Source organism: Lissotriton helveticus, chromosome 8 (genome assembly GCF_964261635.1).
Source record: "Lissotriton helveticus chromosome 8, aLisHel1.1, whole genome shotgun sequence".
Classification (NCBI taxonomy): Eukaryota; Metazoa; Chordata; class Amphibia; order Caudata; family Salamandridae; genus Lissotriton; species Lissotriton helveticus.
The window spans coordinates 32,398,079-32,406,668 of NC_136069.1; the positions used below are offsets into that span (position 1 = coordinate 32,398,079).

An 8,590-nucleotide genomic window follows, 5' to 3' on the forward strand; every position below is an offset into this window, starting at 1 on the left:
GTGAAACCTTTTGGGCGCAGCTTTTACCACACTTGCCTGTTCCTGACGTGAAAAAAAAGGAAACCTTGAGGACCTAGGCTGCCGCTCACATGGCTCTTACCTCTCTACCGGCACATCAATGTCCCTCTCTACCACAGGCACTTCATCAGCACTAGAAGAAGAATCATCATCCGATGATACCATGCGAAGAGAAAACTCACTGCCTGAATCTTCTGCACCTACCTCATGCTCCGAATCGGAGTCAGTGTCTGGACCATGGTCAGAGGAAGACTCAAAAAGCAAACTAACAACCTGCTTAGCAGTAATCCTGCGAGCAGCCATTATCCTTACAAATCAAGAAGACTACACACACAAGTGAACAACAACCTACACTGTGCAAAGGAAGAAGTAAACAAGGTAGAGTCTTCACACAAAAATCAATACACTCAAAAACAATTCAAATCTAACCAAATATAAGAAGACTCACCAGCACCTACTCTGCTGAAACACAGCAAAAAGAAAGGAAATCCCACTGGAAAGAAAAAAAAAAGTATAGATTAGACAAAGTACACATCAAGCAGCAATACAAAAAAAAAAGTTAACAATCAAGAAACACAAAGCCACACACACAGCAATAACTTCACTTTTCATAACAACACATTTATCTAGGAAAAATAGTACAAAAAACATTTACTTACCAAGCACATGCAACTACACAAGCTGCAAAACCAGCATTAACCGAACCACAACCTACACCAATACAAACAGCAAAAGCCTGGATCAAAAACAAAGAAGAAAAAAAATAATTTAATACTACATTTCACAAACAACATAACAAATGAATAAACAATACACAAATTTACCCCCAAAATCACATCCACACAGATGGGCCATCAAAAAGGGCAAAACGGACAAAAGTACGGGTTGATTTGCCCACCGGGGGGGAGGCCAGAAAATCTAAATTTAAAATCCGACCCACCTGAAAGCGACCCTTGCACAATGGGTCACTTCCTACAATCTAAAATAAAATCCCTGGTGCTAGTGGGGGCATTTCCACCGCACAATCGCAATGCTGTGCGCGACCGTGAGCCAGAAATGCCCTGCAAAGAGACATCAGAAGAGAGGAAAATCACTTACCTCTCCCCTGATGCCTCTTTGCAAACCCCCCCAAATATCTCAAAACCAACCTAACACCTCCAGGCGCAGGAAGCAAATGGCTTCCCGACCGCCTGGGAATCCCTGAAGATGTTGGCGCGTGCTGTGCGCGCTGACATCATCAGGGATTCTCATGGGGAGGGGGACAACAGAATTACTGTGGTTAACTGCGATGCTGGACAGAGGCACTTGCATCCTTGATTTTCACAAGCGCAATCCTAAAACAGTTCCTATAACCAGGAGCTTCTTTCTCCCCATCTGCTGCTCTCAACAGTCTCTGACCATTTATACACATAAGAGGCATGTGAACTCACACAGAAGATCCCCGTTTGGCAACGCCCACCAACTAGCGGAGTGCACCATCTTTTCTAAATTTACCCACTATGATGGACAGCTCAATCAAGGGACCTGTGCACACATTGGTGCGATGGCATAGTAACACACACGGACACTGGAGACAAAGCAAGCGCTCGAGTTGCAGCACAAATTCAGGAAAACATTCATCAGCCCAAAAACATTTGTGACCTTCCCACTATGATTCACAGCTCACACAAGGGACCCCTGCGCACATCTGTGCAATTGCATAGTAACGCACACATGGACACTGGAGACAAAGATGGGGCTCGAGTTGCAGCACAAACTCAGGAAAGCAATCATCAGCCCAAAAACATTTGTGAACTTCCCACTATGATGAACAAATGGTCTCTGCTTCCAGATACCTAAGAGCCTTGCTAGTTTATTCAGATAACAACCAACACACACTGGGGTCGATTGTGAAAATATGGTATTGTGTACAAAAAAGGGGAGAAATGCTCCTCTTTTAGGTGTCCCCTCACTCACCAGGGTTGCCCCACGGTGACATGCTTCATCATTGGGGCCATCCCAGTCCTCTACGGGCTGGGGCGTGCTGCGACTTGCGAAAGTTACGTAGGAGCACTTTATTAGACTATGTGTGGTGCATGTGTATTTGAGGAGTGGACTATGTGATGTGTGAAATACCTGCCCAGTAGGTTTACAATAAACTTTATTCTTGCCTCTAGGTGGTAATAAACGGGGTGCAAAGATAGGCTGCCCTAAACGTAATGTGTCCAGATGTACCTATCAACTCCTATCGTCGACATGTTTCGTGCATACCCCAAACACTATGATGGACAGCTCACACAAGGGACCCCTGTGCACATCTGTGCAATTGCATAGTAACGCACACATGGACACTGGAGACAAAGATGGCGCTCGAGTTGCGGCACAAACTCAGGAAAACAATCATCAACACAAAAAAATTTGTGCGCTTCCCACTATGATGGACAGCTCACTCAAGGGACCCCTGCGCACATTTGTGCAGTTGCATAGTAACGCACCCATGGTCAATGGAGACAAAGATGGCGCTAGAGTTGCAGCACAAATTCAGGTAACAATCAACAGCCCAAAAACATTTGTGAGCTTCCCACTATGATGGACAGCTCACTCAAGGGACCCCTTCGCACATGGCATAGTAACACACACATGGTCACTGGAGACAAAGCATGTGTTTGAAAAGCAGCACACAAAAAAAACATTCATCAGGCCAAAAACACTAGTGAGCTTTGCCTAGGCAGCACAGGTGTGTTTTTTAGCCACTTCAGAAACACACATCAGTATAAGTAATGAAGGACAGAGGCACTTGCATCCTTCATTACAATGAGCACTATCATTTTACTTTATAAATGACCCCCATCAGCATTTTTGTAGAAAAAACGGCCTTTCAACAACATTGCAGCCAAGAGAAGACTTCATAGATAATGTTCCCCCAACAAGGGGAGCGACCCTTCCCCAAGGGGCCGCTCCCCGAACTACGAAATTGATCAACAATCAAAAAAAAAAAATAATCCCTAACATTCCTGCTGCACGATCGCACGATCGTGCAGCAGGAAACCTCTAAAATGCCACCGAGGGAAAGGAAAAGCCTTTCCTTTCCCTCCTTAGAAGTAATACTGCAATCTCCCCCGCCCCAGCCGCAAAACTAACCTGTTTGCAATCTGACGCGCAGGAAGCAAATGGCTTCCCTGCGCGTCGGTAAACAAATGGAGCCTCCGGTGACGTCAGCGCGCCTCGCGCGCTGACGTCATTGATGACGCGGGCGGGGAGGGCGGGGGGAGGCAGGGTGGGGGGCGGGGGGAGGCAGGGTGGGGCTCATGACGAGCTGGGCTCATCATGAGCGTGCGAGGAGGCTACGCCATGACGAGCCCAGCTCGTCATCAGCCCCGAAGGGGTTAAAATTGCACCTAATGCTGTAATATTGACTTCTTACCGACGAAAAAGGAAATAGAAGAGCCAATGGAGAAATTATGCCGCCACACTGTTAACTTAGCCGAACACCTGTACGCAGTGGGACGAGCCATAGAAATGATTTACTTGGTTTATCAATGCAAAGGCACTTCATTTAGGTGAACAACTTTGCAGTTGTAACGCTACTGGTAAGAATTTAGAGTGTAGAGAGATTAGTTTTCATCTATATGTTATAAGTAAAATGTAGCTAAGTAGTAAGTACTAACTTGGACAGTCACAGGAGAAGCTACATGCATTCACCCAGTTTCTATAGGATTTGATTTCAAGGAATAATTATTTAAACATAATGTGTGCATTATGAAGGAGGCGTACAAATGATCTAAATGTGACAGAGATTTTTATATAAATACCCATCTGGAAAAAACATCAAGGAGACCTCAGTATATTTAGACCAAATACATCTACAGTGTTTGCCAAGACTTTTATTAGAAAAAGCTATTTGATAGCAGGCAAACAAAACTATATTGAAAAATAAATATTTCAACGTCCCAAATGTAAAGGCTTTATCACAAATGGCTCTCTCATTGGACAAAAGTCTGTCTACACTGAACTAAGACCGTATAAATGCACTAAGTGTGTCCAGACGTTCATTACAAAGGCACAGAAGATGATAGATCAACAAACTCATACAGGTGAAGGTTCTGAGTGCCACAAGGCTTTCAATGAAAAGGGTGAACTAATGCTACATCACAGAAATCGCACTACGGAGAAACCATATAAATGTTCTCAATGTGACCAGACTTTCAAGAAAATGAATAATTTACCATCACATGAGAGAATTCACACTGGGAAAAAAACATATAGATGCTATGAATGTAATAAGGCTTTTATGCAAAAGAGTGATTAACCATCACATAAGAGAATTCACACTGGTGAAAAACCAAATAGATGTTCTGAATGTAATAAGACTTATAGTGAAAAAGCAGGTCTGAAAAGCCGTCTGAGAACACATACTAGCGAGAAACCATATAAATGTTCTGAATGTGAGAAGGCTTTCTGTTCAAAGTCAGCGCTGATAATACACCAGCGAGTTCACACTGGGATAAAACCTTACGGATGTTCTAAATGTGAGAAAGCTTTCACTACAAAAGGACAGTTAAAGAGACATCAAATGTCTCACAGTGGTGAGACTCCATACTCCTGTTCTGAGTGTGACAAGTGTTTCATCGCAAAGGGCCAGCTAATAATACACCAAAGAAATCACACCGGTGAGAAACCATATGAATGTTCTGAATGTCAAAAAGCTTTTAACGCAATAGGTGGACTAATCAGTCACCAGAGAACTCACACTGGTGAGAAACCATATAAATGTTCTGAATGTGAGAAGGCTTTCAGTACAAAGGCACCACTGATTACACATCAGCGAGTGCACACGGGGATAAAACCTTATGGATGTTCGGAATGTGAGAAGGCTTTCATTACAAAAGAACAGCTAAGGAGACATCACATGTCTCACAGCGGTGAGATTCCATACAAATGTTCTGAGTGTGATATGGGTTTCAAAACCAGATTTCTTTTAATGCGGCATCTGAGCGATCACACTGGAGAGAAACCATATAAGTGTACTGACTGTGACAAGGCATTCAAACAAAAATATATACTGTCATTACACCAGAGAAATCACAAGGGAGAGAAACCGTATAAATGATCTGAATGTGACAAGGCTTTCGTTCTGAAGACTGACCTATTAGTACATCAGAGATATCACACTGGAGAGAAACCCTTTAAATGTTTTGAATGTGACAAGTCATACGTTCTGAAGAAAAGACTGACAGTACATCAGAGAACTCACACTGGAGAGAAACCTTATAAATGTTCTGAATGTGATAAGGCTTTCAAGCGGAATGATAATCTGTACATACACAAGAGAGTCCATACGGGGGAGTCGCCATATAAATGTACGGAATGTGACAAGACTTTCAGACGAAGGGGTCATCTTTCAGTTCATCTGAAAATCCACACATCGGAGAAACCTTATAAATGTGCTAAATGTGACAAGGCTTTCAAGCAAAAGAGTCATCTTTCAGTTCATCTGAAAACCCACACAGGGGAGAAACCACATAAATGTACTAAATGTGACAAGGCTTTCAAGCAAAAGAGTCATCTTTCAATTCATCAGAAAATCCACAGAGGCAAGAAACAATATGAATGTTCTACCTGACTGAGATTTCTAGCTGCAGATTCCTTACCTTAGAAATTCCAATCATGCGTCAGACTGGATCCGGAAGATTTTTCATGAGCAGTGCCCCTAAGCACCAGTAGGTGACGCCGGGTCGGCTTCGCGTCCATCTGCTTCGTCAGCACCGAAAATGACATTGCAGTACCTATATAGACGTCACCCAGGCGTGCTGACATCAGTTCTTTTCTTTCCGTACCAGCCTAGGCTGATCACGAGAAGAGCTACCCCTTTGTCGCTTTTTGACAGGCCCTTTTTTTCAAGTTTATATTGACTTCTTTTGAGGTTTACCTCCTGGTATGTCGAGGATGTCCTTGCATAAGTCAAATTTTTAGCCCTGCGGTGCGAGTCAGCGGGCAATGATGGCGACGGACCTGCACCTCGTTTGCCTTTCGTGTTTTTAGCGTAGCCACAGCACCAAGGTGTGCTCCGATTGATACCCCAAGGCTCCAAAGGCTTCCAGGAAGCAGTCCCTGGAACTGATAGTGGTCTGGCAAGCGACTCCACAGCGGACGAAATCCTAGTCGAGAGGAGGATCCTGGGATCATTTGTGCGGCCCGAAGTCCTCTTTGTCCTGCTCGAAGTCATTGAAAAATTCAGGTAGGAGGCATAAGAAGAAGAGGAAGAAGTCAAAGCATTCTTTGACTTCTCGTTCATCCGCTGAGAGGATGAGGGAGCCTTTGCGATCTAGGCCTCGTTCTCTGTTCCGACTTCCTGCCTTCTTGAATTTCTGAAGGCTGGGTCGACCCCCCTCCCTCCCAGTTAAGAGAGCTCAATGAGGTCATGCACTTAATTTTTGGGTGGTTTGGCCCGATTATGTGCATTCAGGTGCCGTGGGGGTCAAAGGGGACCACCTCTGGTTTGTTGCCGCCAGCTCGGGTGGGGCACCATGGGATCCATTCCTGTATTCAGACTGCCACCAGTCGAGCCACCTTGACCTTCCCCAGCACCAGTGCTCCCCACACGGCCAGCTTTATTGGCATCCTCACGGAGCCAGAGAGGTGTCGCTCGCTGCCCACTCTGACACTGGCGGGCTCCTTGCCTCCCAGATTGGAGTCTCACTTTCATCGGCTAGGCCTCAGGGGTGAGGGGGGACTGTGAGGGGTCACTGGTCCCTTTAGAATACCAGCCCTATGAAGATCAGAGGACCTGTGTGAGGCCAGAGGCCTGGATACTTCTCCATATGTTGGTCTACCTTCTACCATGGCAATGGAGGAGAGTGCATCATACACAATGGTGGTGCGTATAGCAGCTAAGGTCCTGAACCTTCAGTTTCCCATGGTGGCAGTTAAGACTAATCTTTTGACAGAGGTGCTGCAACCAAGAGTCTCTGCTGAAACCAGGAATCGCCGCTTTGGAACCCTTACTTCCATTCGATGATGCCCTCATTGATGTCCTTTTGGGTACCTGGTCAAAACACAGTGGCTCTTGTGAATTGGACGATTGCCCGCCACCATTGCCCTGCACATGGGGATCTCAACTTCCTTTCCCAACATCCTACCCCTGAGAGGTTGGTGGGCCAAGCCTCCACCTCCTATGGTGCTTTCCCTACCGCTACCCTGAGTAGGAAATCCAAGAGGCTGGACTCATTTGTGAAGATGTTTTCTTCCGCCAGCCTGGCGTTGCGGTTTGTGAAGACTGCATGCTTATAGGACTATTATTCCCGCTTTCTGCTGGATACAGTGGTGCAAGTGCTGCAACGGGTCGCGGAGGTGCCCGGGCTTTACTCTCCCAAGTTGTTGCTGACAGAAGAGAGCAGCACAGTTAACGATTCAATGTGGACTTGATATGACTGATTCGCTGGTAGAGTGATTTCAGCGACAGGCTGAGAACACCTGGCTTCTTGGGGTATATCTAGGCTTCCCTCATGGACATGCCCTTTGATGGCACCCAACTCTTCAGGGAAAAGGCAGATTTAGCGCTTGATCGATTTAAGGATACTTCTACTACAGCCAGGTCCTTAGGCCTCTCTGCGGCCCCCCGTCCACCCCAATCTGCTTTTCGCTGCTTTCAAAGCTTCTAGCCATGACCATTTAGCCCAGCCACTGCGTTGTGCAGGCTCCCCAGCTTCTGTGTGGCTGAGGGCGCAGTACCCACAGACCTCTTGGGTCAGGTGGTAGCAGTCTAGTCTGGCCACCGCCACTACAACAACCTCCAAACCCTCCTAGTCTACTCCTTTACCAACATGGCCATCCAGTTTGTGGCAGGATTCGCCATCGCCTGCCCCGCTGGTAGTTCATAACAGTAACTGGTGAGTTTTGCAGAGACTGTCCCTCCCCCCATGGCACCATCTCACAATCGACTGATGGAGGATCATCTATCCTTTTTCCACGAGGAGGTCACAATACTTTTGGCCAAGGGGGCCATAGAGAGGGTTCTGGTGCCTGAAGTAGGCTGTGGTTGTTATTCCCGCTACTTTCTGGTTCCCAAAACGGACAAGGGACTTCCTCCTATCCTCTGTCTCCAAAGCCCCAATCTCTTTCTCAGGAATGAGAAATTCATAATGCTCGAGTTTATGGGAAATTAACATGCAGATTTTGGTGTTAAACACACCAAAATCTGCTTGATACTCTAAATACCGTATGTTTTCGCCATTTAAATTTTGGTGGGCTTGACCTGCTGAAATTTAACAAAGCTTGCCATTTAACACATCCTATAAATATCCAACGTGTTAAATACGTTCAAACTCATAATTCTGACCCGTGCATAAATAGGAGTTAATATTACAAGCAACTCTTAATAGGCTCCAAGTGTAAAAAGTATTTCAATACATAGGGTGATCATTTGACAGTCATTGTAGACTGAAATCATATACATATTCTGAATGCAAAATATTCATTACAAATATATCACTAATAATACACAAGAGAACTCACATGAGTGTGAAAACGTATTTATGTTCTGAATATGACAAGACCTTCAAGTAAAAAGTAGTCTGTCATGGCATCAGAAAGT

The 8,590-nt window shown here is 45.3% G+C and overlaps 1 pseudogene; it reads left to right on the plus strand.

Annotated features, from left to right (window-relative positions):
• The first annotated feature begins 3,994 nt into the window (after nt 1–3,994).
• On the plus strand, nt 3,995–5,880 carry LOC144772276 (uncharacterized; annotated as a pseudogene).
• Nucleotides 5,881–8,590: the final 2,710 nt, after the last annotated feature.